We start from the raw sequence: 15,926 nt of genomic DNA, 5'->3' as shown, positions 1-15,926 counted from the left end.
TCATGGAAAACCTGGTTTTCAGCGTAAAAGTAAAAAAAGTCAGCACTTTATGGCAGCTCTACAGGTTTTAATACAATCTTTTATTTGTGTGGCCTCACATATTTTCAAAGGGGAATTTATTTGCAGGGTTTTCCCTCCAGCTAACATGAGCAGAGGACATTCCCCACACAGATACATCAGGGTAAAACTGCAAGGAATGCTGACAAAGGAGAGCTGATGAGGAAAGACAAGATGCAGCTTCTCCAAGGGACCTGCAGAAGGCCAATTTTCAACTAAAAACTTTATCTGGAATGTAAGCTACAATCTCACAATGCCCAAAGTGCTCCTCATGCATCACCCACAGAGGAACAAGCTCATCACACCTATCACAGCAGCTTCCACTAAATATAGACCAGAGTATCATCCTTGCAGGAGGACCTGCAGAGCTCATCACACCCCTCGGTGTGACACCCACTGCCCTGCAAAGGGCTGTGGCATCCACTGCTGGGTTTGCTTGTTTTCCACCCCAACAATGATGTACCAGTCCCATCCCTGTGTCAGCTGCGTGGAAACCAACAGAGTTCCATCTCCTCCCTCTGCCTCTTTGGGGGCTGATCCTGCAGCCCTCATGCACCTGTGGCTCTTCCAAAGCCCATCAGCATTTCAAAGGGGCTCACCCACACTCCCTGCCAGGGTTGCTCATACCTTGCAGAGCCACACATTGTAATTATGACAGGAATAACCAAAAGCCAGGCTAATTTTGGAATATCCCACAGTTTCGTGCCAACCTCCTCAGCACAAAAGCTCCTCTTTTTCCAAAGTGAATGGGTCACTAAAACAAAAAATAAATAGGCAGCATCCTATTTATTTGTTAAACATATTTGTTATTTTTAGCAACAGAGAATCCATCTTCCTTACTCCTGGTCTCATTAAAGGCTTGGCTTCTTGTAAATATTATGTGTTTAATCCATACATCCTCCCTCTGCTGTGTTTCAGGGGTCTGTTTCAGCAATAAGTAGTGGCTGAGTGTTTGACAACACTGCACAAGTCAATGGACACAAGACATACAAAACCTACTTCTGTGGGAGGGATGGACAGGACTAAGCAGAGCATTTACTTTCAGCAGGACAACTGGTGTTTACTGGTTTAGAGGATGCAAGAAATTACTGCCAGGTAGGGATGGAGGAGCAGGTCAATAATTAAAATCTACAACTGACACATTCAAGTAACTCAGGTTTTATCTGCATTTTACAGTAAAGCCCCAGAACAGATTAGACTTTGTGGATGCCTCTCAAGGTGCCTCCCCTGATCCACCTGGAACTCCATGTATTCCAGTGGCTGAGTTATCCAAAGTAACCCTGAAAGCCAGGAGCACACAGCTCCCAGCTGTGGAGCAGGGGGATCTGAAAGGTGATGGTATTCCAGGGGATGTCCTTCCTTTGCCAAATCACAGCACTGAACACCCAGAATCCCCAGAGCATGCTCTGCTCCTGGCTGGGATTCAGGATGAAACCCCAAAGTTGGCAACCCCACCATGCAGCAGCACCAAGGAGCTCTGGGAGGGGTTGATGGATGTACTGAAATTGGTGCTAACAATGCTGAGCCCCCTCCCCAGCTGCTGCAGGGGGCTGATGGCAGCTGTGCAAGACAACACACATGGCAAACCCCAAAACCACATCACCCATGGGAACAGAGGCAGTGACCTGTGCATCACCACAGGGCATCCTCTGCAGCACCACAGCTTTGAACTTTGGGGAAAACACTGCCCTTGCTCCTCACCACACTCCCCCTGACACAGGATGTGTAATTACAGACCTCAGACCAGCCACAGCAAACTCCATCCCACCTGCACTGACCTTCAGAGCATGCAGATGCAAACCTCTCCACCAGGCCACGCTGGTTCCACCATACACTTTTCCAACTATTCCAGCTGTATTTCTTCTTAATAATTCCACAGAAATTCCAATTAATATAACCCAGGCACAAAAAAATCCCAGGAAATGTCCAAGGCCAGGCTGGATGGGGCTTTGAGCCCCCTAGTCCAGTGCAAGATGTCAGTGCCCATAGCAGAGGGGCTGGAGTCGGATGAGCTTTAAGGTCCTTTCCAACCCAAACCACTCCATGATTCTGTGATGACTATGAAACCATTACAGAGTAAAAAAACCCAAACCCATAAGCTTTGGCAGCAGGACCACTGTGACCTTCCCACACAGCACCACCTCACCAGACCAAGCACAACAAACCTAACCAGGCAAAGCGAACTCCAACATCCCACCAGCATTACAAGCTTAGGGAGGAGAAACAAAAACTAGTTAAAAAAGCTCCAGATGTTTACTCCTGGTTCTAAAGAAATCACCAGGGCTCACGGTGCAAGAAAGAGGAGTGCACACTTACAACACATCACTGCAGAACTAAATAAATAACAACTGGTTCTTCTGTGCTCTGTCACCAAAACTCCTGCTGACTTCACACAAAATGTTAAAATTTGGTAAAGCTCCAAAGACATCAGTCTCTTCACCATGATGGACCTGAGCAGAAAGACACTACACATGGCATAATGAGAAACTTTGGTTTGGTTTCCATGCCCTCGATGGGCAAAAAATGCTCAAGGTATTTTTCACTCTTTTACCTAAATCTTATTTTCTTTGGCAAAGGAGAAAGAGTGAAAACCCCAAGCCACAAGCACATGGCAGAAGGAATGAGAGTTGGCCCAGACATACCTGAACATGACAAACAGCACTTTGGAATTACATCTTCTTAGCTGGGTGTGACGAACTGCACTTCAGAATGACACCTTGCAGCACCACAAGCAGCAGCAGAGAAAACACCATTCCTGCCCACAACAATTGTCTTATCTCAGCAAAACCAGGGGTGACTCGCTGAAACCTCCCCTTCAAAGGTTCAGTGCTCCCTGCCAGGGGCGACACCAACAATGACCTTGCACCACCCACACATGGTCTTTAATTCACCTGATGCCAATTGTCCTGTCAGAGCCTCTAATTTGATTATCCTGAACAGCTGTGCTGAGGGGCTGCACACTCCCCAATTTCTGGGGCAGGTGTAAGCAATCAGCCCAGACTGAAGAGCTGCTCACCAGCAGCTCCACTCCCCACTTGAACTTACACACCAAGCATACAAAGCAAAGGCAGGAATACTCACTAGATCTGATGTGGGGAGTAAATGTGACAACCCATCAGGTTTTATGAGGCAGCATCACCCACCAGATCTTAACAAAACACTTGCAAATTGCCAGTGCTGTGTTTGGAGGAGCTTTTCCATTTCTTCCACTTAAACTTGAAGCCGCTTTCAATTCCCACAGCTAGTAAACAGCCCCCAAAAACCAGGGAAAATTAACCTGCCTTTTCCAAATGGCTGGGCAAACCCAGATTCAGGGTGTTTTTGCATTAGAGTATTTCATTCTTGCCAGAGTCAGCTGAACTGAAGAAGTTTTATTTGAACTGCAGCCAGCCTGATGGATAAATCAACTTTCCTGGCCAAGGGCTTCAGTGCATCACTTGCAGCTCGTGCCTGGGACCTCATACTGGGAGGGGGATGTTTTTCCTGATAGAAGGAATATTACCACCAGACTCCAGTGACAAATCTCTGCACTCAAATGCCAGTGTTAAAGATGACAGTCTGTGCTGCACTTCTTACTATGAGGACATTCCTTTCAATGTAGGAAAAGCGGGAGGGAAAAGGGCACACTTTGCCCTTGGAAAAGCAGGGGGAAGAGAGGGAGCTGCCAGCAAAGTGGGCTGTGGGACAGCAGCTCCACAGGGGCATCCAGAGCTGCCCTGCCAGCCAAGCCCCAGCATCCCACATGGGCTGGGAGAACACAAAACTACCTTAAACAGAGGCAAAGCTGAGAGCAAGAAAACATCACCTACGATTTGTACGCTATAAAGCTGACAATAAAACTCTGGACCAAGGAGGCATCTCAGTCTGAAATTCCAGGAAGGAAAGGAAAAGTCAAACGCTCCTACAACCCCCGTTCCAAAACACAGCAAGTGCCACCGCTCTGACTAAACCACCTTATTTTCTGTTCAGCTTTAGAAACGCTGGGTGATGACTTTTAAAGGGAAAGATACTCTGCTTGTCCATGACTGGAAAGAGCCTGGATGAAGTGAGTAAGAGCCACAGCCCCCAGATGCGCCCGGGTTTGCTGGCGATGAAAGCCAACCTCTGTCCCCGCTAATGGTTAACAGGTGGGTTTCACAAACGCCTCCAAAAATAAAAAGCTCCTTTCTAAAAATACCGCCCTTCATTCACAACGCCAGATTTTCCAGAAAAATACTGACGATAGCTGATGTTTCCCAAACAAGCTTTCACAGGAACTTCAGGCTGCCCCTGCAGCAGAAAGTTTTGCGAGGCAGAGAACACAAACCGAGCCCTGTGGATGGACCCAGCCCCGGAGCTCGAGCACGAATCAGCTTCATGGAAAGAACAGATTACAGAACACATCGCTACAAATAAATTATTCTCTCTCTTTTTTTACTACAGGATGCGTAATTGAAATGTCTGCGATCCAACAATCACCTCTGAATTCATAAATACCTCATAGTATTCCGAACACACTCTCCTATAATGAGACCGTCTTCAATTTTCCTTGGTAAAGAGACCTTTAAAGAATGCTAAAGCAGGTCGGCGCCCTTATGCACTGATGGAAACAGGAACAAAAGCATTTTGTCACCAGGCATCTCGTCTATCATTATTTTCCTCCCTCTGCTTAAACAAACTGAAAAGTACGTGCCTTTTCCCCTCCCCTCCTAAATATCTGCAATAACTGCAATTTCAGCCCGTCGGAAAGCCACCATCTGTATGAAAACAAGGGACCATTATACCGAGCCGTCACCGGCGATCGGTTTTTTTCCTGCTTCACTAATGTTTTTTAAAACACGGGATTAAAATGTCATCCCATCCCTCCCGTTCTGGGGAGCCGTGTGTATTCCTCTCCTCTGGTCACGGTGCACTTAATCAAGTGTGAATGATTAAAGTACTTCAATTAGAGCTACGTACATTCATTGCAGGCAATTCAAAGGCAGCGCAGAAGTGTAGCTGAAAGAAGAAATTACTTCTACTACTTTGAGATCTCCATCTCCTACTTTCCTCCTCCCCAGCACAGAGCCGGGGACCCGGCGCAGTCCCAGGCGCTAATCCAGCCAGGATTTACCTTGGGGGCACGTCCCTCGGCAGGACAAAAGGCTATTCTTTCCCCCTCTGCGAGTCCTCCAAGTTTGGAGGGGGGTGTTATTTTTTGGGGTGGGTGAAAAGAACAATCTCGGCGCGTAAATCCGCGCACCCCGTCTGATTTGCCATTCTAGTGATACGGGAAGGGTTTAAGATGTCCAGATGGGGGAGGATAGAGAATAAATGAATAGTGGGGAAATTATTTTGAGATATGAGAGGGGGAAAAGGAGAGGGGAAGGAGCGAGGCGCGGCCCCGCGGACACTCCGCGGGTTGGAGCGCGGAGAGTTGCTGAGTGATGAGGGGCGAGCGCGGCTGCTGAGCCGAAATAAAGTATTTTTTTTAAAAAATTAAAATAAAATTTAAAAATAAAAAATAATTTTTTTCCTAAATAACCTTAAAATTAAGGTGGGGGTAAAACAGACAGTAACTAAACACACTCATCACACAACCCCCCCAGAATAATCGGGCCAGCGCACGGCGGGCGCTGCCCCGCGTCCCCCCGCGCAGCACCGCGGGGTTCCCCCCAAACTTTGCTCCCGCCGCCGCCCCGCTAATCCCCCGGCAGGCAGATGTTGTCGGCGGCTCTCGGCACTAAGTAAACAATGCGGGGCCCGGCACAACAAAAGATTCTCCACTTCGCCCGCCGCCCCGCGCCCACCCGCGCAACTTGCGCGGCCGCCTCCCACCACCATCGCGTTCCCACCCACCCTCCCCTCCTCGGGGGTTTTTTCGCCTCCTCCATCCTCATCGCCGGCGAGAGCCACTAGAGCAAAGATGTCCTCGCTGTTCCCTTGTCCTTCTCGCCGGGAAGCGCCGCCGCTCCCTTCCCTTACCTGCTCCGGCCGCCGCTAACGCCGCATCCCCGCCCGCATCCGCCGCCACCGCCGGCTCTGCTCGCCGGAGATCCACCTTAAAAACGCCACCCGCTCGCACACCGCACAAAAAAAAAAAACTTAATCCTTCCCCCCCACCCCCCCGCCGCTCTCCTGCTCCGCCCGCCGCCGCGCCGGGAGCGGACGGGGGCACCGGAGCCCCGCGGCAGCAGCGGGGAGGATGCTAATTGCAACTTGGGGGGGAGGGCCGCTCTGGTTTTCCCCCTCTTCTCTTTCCTCTTTTTTTTTTTCCTCCTTTTTTTTCTTTTTTCTTCTTTTTTTTTTGGTTTGTTTTTTTTTTAAGCCAGAAAGTGCCCGGGCGGCGCTGGGCGGAGCGGCCGCTCCCCCTCGCCACGCTGGGTGAGCGGAGAGCGAGGAGAGGTAGGGGCTCTCTCACTGCCTCGGTGGTTTTTTTTTCCTTCTTCTTTTTCTCTTTTTTCCCTTTTTTTTTTTTTTTTTTTGGGCAATAGGCGGGGTCTCTCCTTGCAAACCAATGACACAAACCCACATGGACCAGCCTCGCCCCCTATAGATACTCTTCACTACAAATAGGCTCTCTCGGGGGATTAGTGGATCAGCTAAAGTACAAACAGACGCAGCGAGGAAGGGGCGGGGGGGCGGCGGAGGAGGCCGGACGGTGCGGGGCTGTGCGGGCGCGGAGGGGGCTCCGCGGGGCGCGGCGCCTGTTGCGCTCGGGGCGGCCCGGGAGGGGCGATCGCTGCCTCTTTGTTCGGCCACCCGCGCCCGGCTCGCCCTTCGAGGGTCGCATCAGCCCCGCCACGGCCACGGGGACCGCGGGGACACCCAGCCCAGCCCCCGGACCCGCGCCCTTTGTACCGCGGCCGGCAGGGATGCGGGAGCCCGGGGGATGGAGCCCCCGGGGGATGGAGCCACCCGGGAATAGAGCCCACCGGCGGTGCGGGGCTGCGCTGGTGACATCCCCGAGGCGGAGGGGCTGCCACGGCCGTCCCCGCCGAGCGCCCGACGTGATGTGACCATCGTAAAATCGCGGCGGCGGAGTGCGAGATAAGGAGAGCGCGCTCCGATCGCAGCTATTTGTGTTTGTATTCCGCGGTACCCCCATAGATTTGGGAATTAATGTTTTGACAGACGTTCTTCATCTGCTTATCGCAAGAATGTGGGCAGGTGGTGATCCCATCTTTTTGTTGTGTAATCATCGAGCCTCCTGCATTAAATGTATCCCGTGCTTCTCAATCAGCCTGGGAAACAGCACATTCCTTTTCTACTCTATTAAAACCCTTGAACCAGCTCAATTGTCCATCAAAATTAATAAGCGAGCCTGAGTTTTTGTGGGTGGAATTACACGGTGAAGAGCCTAAAGATGTTGATTCTTTTAAGCACGTCGTGGGTCCTGGCTGGATGTTTACACCATGTCCATCATTTGTCCTTCCAGCACCTGCTGCCGGGGGCTGCTGCTGCTGTCCTGCAGCAGCTGAAGCCTCACGTGGCCTCAGCTCACCAGGATTCCCTGTGGTGTGGGTGCTGAGATGGCCACAGCTGTGGCCACCCCATGACACGCAGGCTCTGCACGACCTGGGTACAACCAGGCACCTCTGAGCAGATTTTGGCAAAATTCAGCAGTTTTCAGCTGGAAGACACATCTAGTTCTGCACTTTTCCCTTTGGCAAAAGTCTCTCCAAAGGGAAAACTCTGCCTTGCCTGCAGGAAATCTCAATTTGAAAATCACCATCTCGGTATTACTGGGATTTCTTGGATTTCCACCATAAGCAGCACTGTCCAAGTATCATGGGCAGCTGCTTTGCACTGGAACATGGACCACAGTGGGTGGAGTGACTTGTGCCAACCAAAGCTTTGCCCATGGCACTTCAGTGGGGAGTTTTTCCAAACACAACCTCCATCTCTCTTTGCTTTACACAATTTGCTCTGTTAAATGTTACATATGTGATGTATGGGGGATAATAAATAACCTTGAGTTCATGATATAAACCAAGTCAGTGACATACGTAGAGGCCAAAGACATAAGTATTTCACTACCAGAGCAATTAGGTTACAGGTTGTAAAGGAGAGAGCTCTGAAGCTCAGCATCTTTGAGTTTGGCAGGGGGCAGTCCTCAGGCATGTGGATTTTTCTTCAAACTATTTGGATTGCGATCGAACATTCATCAAGTGTGAAATAGCCTTTGTAATGAGATGCTCGGAAAGAAGATACACAGTGGGTTCGGTGGGAGGCCTGAAACCACGGGGGTTTAACTTCAAATTGCAGCTTTTAAAACTTCCATTGAGCTGCTGCCCAACCTTGAAGGAGCTTCAGCTCCTCCAGCATCTCACTAGTTTGTGTAAAATTCAGTGTGTGCTCGGAGTGGGGCGTTTTGGCTTCCCAGAGCTTGGGAGCAGCAGTTTTGGGGCAAGGGAAAGAAGAGCCAAAGGAAGAGGATTGTTCTGCTGTGTGCAGGCCAGACCTCTCTTTTGGCCTCTTTCCCCCATGTTGTTCCTGTATTTTACCCAATTCCTGGACAGATGTTTCAGGCTGTTACTGAAATGCAAGGTCCCACATCTCCTTCTCTCACTCTATTTTAAAACATTGAGGCACCCATCCTTATGGATTAATTGGGGCTAGTTGTGCACACAACCCCTGCTAGGAGAATAGTTCTGAAAACTTAGTTGATGAGGGGTATCTGCAAAGAAAAAACAAGTTGTTCCTTTCTCTCTTACTTATTTCAATCTATCAGTAGCTGTACTGGAAAGTTCCTGGCACTCATTAGGAACCAAGACCTCCCAGCATCGTTTTTTGTGAAATCAAATGAACTTTAAGAAATGCACTTCCCATGAGTCCTTCTGATACGGGAACAGGGTGTTTGGGGTGCAGAGTTTACACAAAGCCCTTTTCCCCCTCACCTCCCATGCTGCAATAATGGTGCTCGTCCAGCGTTGCAACTTAACTGTGTACAAACAACAGAATGGCTGTGGCCCCCGTGTTACATTTGATGAGTTTGTAGTTATTTTCAGTAGGGGATGACACTCTTCTGTTGTGGATAACTTGTTTTCTCTGAGCAGTGGGTTCAGGGGGGCAGGGGATGCTCAGACCTTGTTCCTGCCCCACATGCTGGCTCGGAGCAGCTGAGCCCGTCACTCGCGGCGCTCCATCACCCGGAGCACAGTCACACTTCCCTCTACACTTCAGCGACACGTCAGCCTGAGAGCAGCACCTCCTGCCGCACTGCTGCGGCTCAAGACCTCGCAAGGAACTAAAAAGGAAATAAATAAATAAAATTTACGGCCTGGTTTTCATAAAGAGATTGATTTGCAGATGCAAATGCGGGCCTTGATCCTGCAAAGACGATGCTCCTGCGCCGGTTTTATGCAGCGCGAGGAGTCAGAGTGACTTCAGCTGGATGACTCTCAGTGCATAAATTTCAGCGCCAGCATCTCCCTCTGCAGATTTAGAGCAAGTATCTGTTGACTAGAATAGAGCAGTTATTTTACTGCTCCGAGTGTTTGTGCAACAGTTACTTGGTGCTCTGCAGGAACAGGCAGACAGGAATCCTGCCCAGATCCTTCGTTTGATCATTAGAAATGAGATTTGGATGTGAGTAATGCCAAGTATCCAGCACCAACGTCAATACCCCGTTTATTTTTTACCAGTTTTTAAAATATAACTGGTTTTTAACAGATATGTTGGCTAGTTTGTCATGGATAATCATTAAAACAATCATCTATACTTGAGAAGGTGCTCATGTTTTTTTACAAGTGGGTGGCAGCAAACATTTAGAATCATAGAATGGATTGGGTTGGAAAAGCCCTCCGAGATCATCAAGTCCAACCCTTGGTTCAACTCCAGTCCCTTTACCAGATCATGGCACTCAGTGCCACGGCCAAGCTCAGTTGAAAAACCTCCAGGGATGGGGAATCCACCCCCTCTCTGGGCAGCCCATTCCAATGCCTGAGCACTCTCTCTGCAAAGAATTTTTTTCTGATATCCAACTTAAATTTCCCCAACTGTTTTCTACCAGTTCTGTTCTAGACACGAAAGCCTAGAGTTTGGTTTACCAGTCTGTAATAGAAGTGCAAAAAGCAGGAATATGAATACAGTACAGAATTTTCCTGAAAGGATTTTGTGAGTGTAAATTTGGAGGCTGGAGAAATGAATTGGTTTATTTTCCTGCATACTCCAGTTTTAGTATTAGTACTCCAGTTTAACTTTAAAATGCATTTAATATTAATACTGTAGTCTAAAATGCATTAAATGAAGGACATCCTTCATTCCACTCCTGTGATTGATGCAAATCACGGATGGCTTGGTCCAAAATATATTTGATAAACTATTGTGGACCTGAGCATTTTTTTCTCATAGTTTGATCTCACACCAGGCAGACTTGGGTATATAAGAGTCATTGAGCACAATTTCTTCTAGTGGGAAGCCAAAATTCCAACATTTGGTATCAATCCTGTAAAAGTAAGTTCATTAAGAGGATGGTTGACATCACTTCTATTATTTACTCTAAGGATGTCATCCAGTACAAAGGATTGCACTGGTAGAAATAAACTGCTACTAAAGACACTGTATGTTCTTAAATCAACAGCTTTCTCACCACTTTAGAATCAGGTTTTTAATTTAATTACTGCAACATTGTTTTTTACACATTCAAAAGGTTTTCAACACAGACCTGGAGTTTCATGCCATAACAGTAATTTAATGTAAGTGAAAAGGATTCAGTGAAGCCACAGGCTCAGTGGGAACCCAGAGAGAGGAGGGTAGAGGCATTTGTCTTTTAGTTTTTTTCCTTTTTTTTTTCCTGGTTTAAAAGCACAGTGAATCTTGTCATCGTGAAAAAGAAACCATCAAGGCAGGTTTCAAGTGCGGAGGTTGCCAGGAATAACACTCCTCAGCATTCCAGGGAGAGTTTCAAGTGGATTTCTTACTGGCGAGGACCCTCATTTGTTACCTTACACTGATACTGCCTTGGTGCTGGAGGTGCTGGATCCTCCAGGCTCTGATCCCACACTGATGTGGGTGGTCCTGTGTGCTCTGTGAGGGTCCTGAGACCCCAGATCTTCTGCCCTGGTCCTGCCCTGCCTGCCCTCCCCTCCAGGAGCAGGACCTGCACACCCTGGGCCATGTCCTGCCCTGCCTTGCCCTCTGCTCCAGGAGCAGGACCTGCACACCCTGGGTGATGTCCTGCCCTGCCTGCCCCCTGCTCCAGGAGCAGGACCTGCACACCCTGGGTGATGTCCTGCCCTGCCTGCCCCCTGCTCCAGGAGCAGGACCTGCACACCCTGGGTGATGTCCTGCCCTGCCTGCCCCCTGCTCCAGGAGCAGGACCTGCATTGCACACCCTGGGTGATGTCCTGCCTTGCCTGCCCCCTGCTCCAGGAGCAGGACCTGCACACCCTGGGTGATGTCCTGCCCTGCCTGCCCCCTGCTCCAGGAGCAGGACCTGCACACCCTGGGTGATGTCCTGCCCCGGGGTCATGTTGGACTTTGAGCTCCTGGCTGGAAAGGTGTGGGTTACTTGCAGTCTGGGTAGAAACTCTCTCAGTTCTTCCTGATTTTGAAAGAAACCCAAGTCTATTAAAATCCCAGCCTCAGGAGCACTGGCTGCTCCGTGCCCGGCCACGCGCTCCCAGCCCCGCTCGGCGCTGCCAGCACCAGCATTTGTGCAGCTGCAAGGTGAAGTGGATCAGGGAACGGATCCAGATGAACACTAATCCTGCGGGAGGGGGGGAGGAAAAAAGCTTATTTTCAGCTGGATCTGTTCCCCAGCCTGGTTGTGCCTTCAGCCCCAGGGCCACGTGCTGGGCAGGGAGAGGCTGGGGCAGAGCTGGGCTGGGTTGGGCAGCGCTGCCTTATGCCAAGTGAGAAGCATTTGTCAGGCTACGACCTCGTGTTAATACATCACTGTTCCTGTGCTCTGTGCAGCAGAGGTTACAGCCCTGGGTGTTCACTCCCACAACATGACACTGCATTTTGCAGGATCTGAGGGAGAAAAGGCTCCAGTGGTGTTTGATGATTCTCTTTTAACAGGGACGTGGTTGTGGTGGGGAGATGAGTGTGGGGTCGCAGAGGGGCTGTTGTTGAGGAACAGGGGACCCAAACATGTTACCAGAATATATTAATCCTCCTCTGGCATCGACTGCAGCAACAAGTGGGCTGTGAGACCAGCAAAACACATGGGATCCTCTAATGCAATATATAAAACAATTTAGTCCAACACTACATTGATCGCAATAGTAACAGTTGTGTTATAACTACAGTCTCCGTATCATACTTTCCTCATGTTAAATTAAATATAGATTTGGACTGATTTTCACAAAATTCAGGGCTGGATAATATTTTACATAATATGTTGGTGTTATCCCTTCTTGGCAAATTTATTCCCGTTGAGAAAGAAAAACGAGTTCCATGCTGAGAACTCTTGAATTGAATCAATGATTAGGACGAGGCAATACATTTTACTTCTGCCCTGCTACAGACACTGAATTCAAATCGGTGGGAAATTCTCAAATCCATTTCCCCTTGCAAACATGAGCAAAAGGATGCAAACATACAATAAAATTCTTCTTTTTATAATCCTGTTGGGGTTTATTTTTCCCCCTGCATGTGTGTGAAATCATTATGCAGAGCTGTTGGGGTATTTTTATGCCCATTTTATTCAGTTTATATTCTTAAGCAAGGAATGACAAGTCTGGAGAAAAGCCTCACAGAGTTCATGCACATTTCTATACCCCTTCTATAAAACATCTTAATGTCACTGCCACGTGAGCAGAATTGTTCTGCTGATAGAACACATGGCTGATGTTTAATCTTTCCAGGAAAGTTTAATGAAAGGTTCTTGAATCAATCTGCCTGGTTTAAAGTTTGAAGGGCATTTGGATGCACTAATTTGATGTATGTGCCAGGTGTTTCTAAACAGTTACCAGATAAAGACAATGAGCCCTTCCTGCCCTTGTCTGCCATGGGTTTCTTCGACCTTCACCTTCCAGCAGGTTTCAATGGCCTGTGCTTTCAGTGTACTGTAATATTTATTAATAGTTATTGGTTTATAAGCCAGTTATTGGGAGATTTAACATTATAATGTCCACAGAAAAGAGTTTAGTTACAAAATGAAAGGGTGAACTGGACCTTCCAGGCAATGTGCCATCTCCTGGGGCTCTGGGAATCACCCTGGCTGGGAGTTGCTGGTGTTTGGAGTGAAAACACGTGTGTTTGTGTTCCTCAGACCCAACTCACAGTGCCTTATTCTGGCTGTCACTCGCTGTTTGAATTACAGTTGTGCCTGGGGCATCATCCCAGATCTGGCTGGAAAAGATCTGGCCAAAGGGGGTATGACAGATGTCTGTAAAGCCCTCCAGGGTGTGGGAATAGGGAATGAGGATGCACAAATTCTTATAAAACAAGAATGTATCGAATCACCATCGGATATCAGAATTTAAATGTGACAGTCCTTCCTTGTAGTACGGAATTAAATAGTACAACATTCTGGCACCAAGATACTGCAAAGCCAAACGCTATCATAGGCTAAACAGGGCTGAAATAAACTCCTGGGACACGGGTCCACCAGGGAATACTGCACGTGGGTTCAGAGAGTCCATTCTGCTGTTGTTGGAAGCTGGAAGGGATGTTCCTGTCTCTTAGTTTTCCCTGGGGCATCCATTGTGTCCACATCAGAGATAAAGGCTGGGGTGAGGCAGAGCAGAGCTGGCCCAGCCAGCAGCTCTCACCTTGTCCTCCTGGCACAAATCATCCTTGGGAAGATCATCCCAGCCCCAAAGCACCTGCAGGCAGGTGAGGCGGAGGAGATCCCGGGGGAAAAAGGATGAAAGGATTGGCACTGGGTCCCTGGGCAGGTTGGGAGAAGCTGCTTCCCTCAGTCCCCAGCCAGCAGCCAACTCACCAGAGCACTGAGTCTCTATGCTAATTAGGAAGCTACTGGCATCAAACTAGAGCACTGCAGCCCTGCACGAGGCCCTCTGAGGATTTAAGTGCCTGGAAGGCATAAGTTGCATTTCATTGATAGTACAATTGTGTCTTAAATCTCTCTGGTCACCAGGGATGTAGCAGGAGTGGTGTGAGCTCGAGAAAGAGCGAGGTAAATGCAGATAAGGCAGCGGCGTTGATGCGGTGTCAGTGCAGGACACAGGGAGGGGAGGGGCTGAGCTGGGTGAGCCTTGTACCTGCCACTGTGAGATAAATAACCCAGAGCCACCCAACACAGGCTCCTGCCATGGGCATGGGCACCAGGTGGGACAGCCACCTCCCCAACCTGGGAATTTAAGGAAGGAACATCATCTCAGAGGTCCATCAGGCGTTTGGGAGTGATTCCACCCACGCACTCAGAATGAAGAAGAGGAAGGGTGAGTGCAGCAGCAAAGCAAAGCTGCTGCACTTACCCTTCCTCTTCTTCATTCTGAGGGAAGGGTTTCTCATGGGAAAACAAAGCCCTGTAGCCAAATCTCAGCCAACCCTGCCAAAAGCTGCTCATTCCAGAGTGCAGGAGTTGAAGCAAAGGACAATCCACCTGAAGACAGGACCAGTGTTACAGCAGTGAAGGCTCCAGACAGGATTGCTGGGTTTGTAAACAGAACCAGTTACACACTGGAGGTCCTGCTGTGATGTAATTATCCTGCTGTAAACATGGCCTGTACCATCTTGCTTATTTTGCTTTCCAAACTGGAACAAGCTGTACTGGGGTCTGCATTTCTTTTAATGATTGAATTGTGTCCCCATGAAGATTTTGCAGCTGGGACAGAAATGGTGTCAAAGCAACAGATCTTTGTGGTCAGACCAGTCCTGAGTTTCTAAGTAAGCATTTTTACCTTTTTGTTGGCAGTAAATAAGCTGCAGGAATTTAGAAAAGATAAAAGGCAAAGTCTGGTCTCACTCCTGTTTCCTGAAGAGACTTCAGAAAAGGGCAGACAGGGAAATCATACAATCATTAAAGTTGGAAAAAACCTCTAAGATGCCTTCAATCTTCTCCATTAAATCCCCAGAAAACTCCAAGGTCCAGGATCTGGGATCAAGAAAAAAATCTCCCAAAAGAGAGACAGGATGGATGCTCCTGTTTGTTCCATCCATCATCTTCCCAAAGACACGTGATACAATCAGTCCTTCTGCTGACATAAAGTCTCTCCCACAGCTTTGGGGAGGTGTGACCATATCCACAAAGAGGCAGCAACAGGGACAGGGAATCTCCTTGGAAAAGCAGGAGGAAGTTTTCATTAGTCAGGCTCGAAAAACCTGAAACACTTTGACAAGGGGAAGAGGACTTTTCAATTGCCATTAGTGGTGTTTTCTAAGGAAATTTTCATTCATGTGATGAACCCTCATTCCAAAGTCAGGCACCTAAAGCTGCAGGGGCTGAGTCTCTTGTGATTCCTGCTGAGGAAGAAGCTGGTGAGCACCTCAGTGCACCTGAGCTGCTCTGGCTCTCAGCTCCATGAGCAGGCAGCAGTTTTAGAAACCACAAATGCAATGATATTTCCAGATAAACTTTCCTCTGTGCCTCTGAGAAGTCTGTTGGATATTGATACTGAGCCAAGCAGTTGCTGCTTACTGGAATTAACTCCCCCTGCCTTTAGTTAGTGAGCAAGAGAATAAATAACTCCTGTGAATAACTCAGCCTCAACTAAAATCCTGGGAACTTGTTTTGGGTAGGGCCAAGGTTTTGTTTAAACAGATAAACAAAAAGCACAAAAAGGAAAGAACTACTCAGAGCCAACCCCAAAGGGATTGTGTCGTGCAAACCAGCATTTGCATTCATTCTCTGCAGGTTTTTATCTAATTTAGATAAATATCTAAATCAAATTTCATTTGCAAAACAAAAAGAGGCACTTAATCTTGAAAATATCAAATTGGGAAACTGGGAAACTTTTTATTTGGGGCTTTTCTTCTACATGAGGCTATTTCCT

General features: G+C 48.4%; 1 protein-coding gene across 2 annotated transcripts in view; it reads right to left on the bottom strand.

The window, feature by feature from the left end:
• Positions 1 to 6,435, bottom strand: part of CTBP2 (C-terminal binding protein 2) — a 141,704-nt gene extending 135,269 nt beyond the window's left edge. Inside the window, exon 1 of one of the 2 annotated variants that reach the window (XM_071564388.1) lies at positions 6,001 to 6,435. The gene's annotated coding sequence lies outside the window, so the exon portion shown is untranslated. Of the gene's footprint in view, positions 1 to 5,874; positions 5,961 to 6,000 lie in introns of those variants that run through there. The other variant, XM_071564389.1, reaches the window with a different exon arrangement.
• Positions 6,436 to 15,926: the final 9,491 nt, after the last annotated feature.

This window comes from Pithys albifrons, chromosome 9 (assembly GCF_047495875.1).
Source record: "Pithys albifrons albifrons isolate INPA30051 chromosome 9, PitAlb_v1, whole genome shotgun sequence".
NCBI classification, from domain to species: Eukaryota; Metazoa; Chordata; class Aves; order Passeriformes; family Thamnophilidae; genus Pithys; species Pithys albifrons.
The sequence above is the reverse complement of the archived record's forward strand: the minus strand, read 5'-3'. Positions and strand labels throughout refer to the sequence as shown.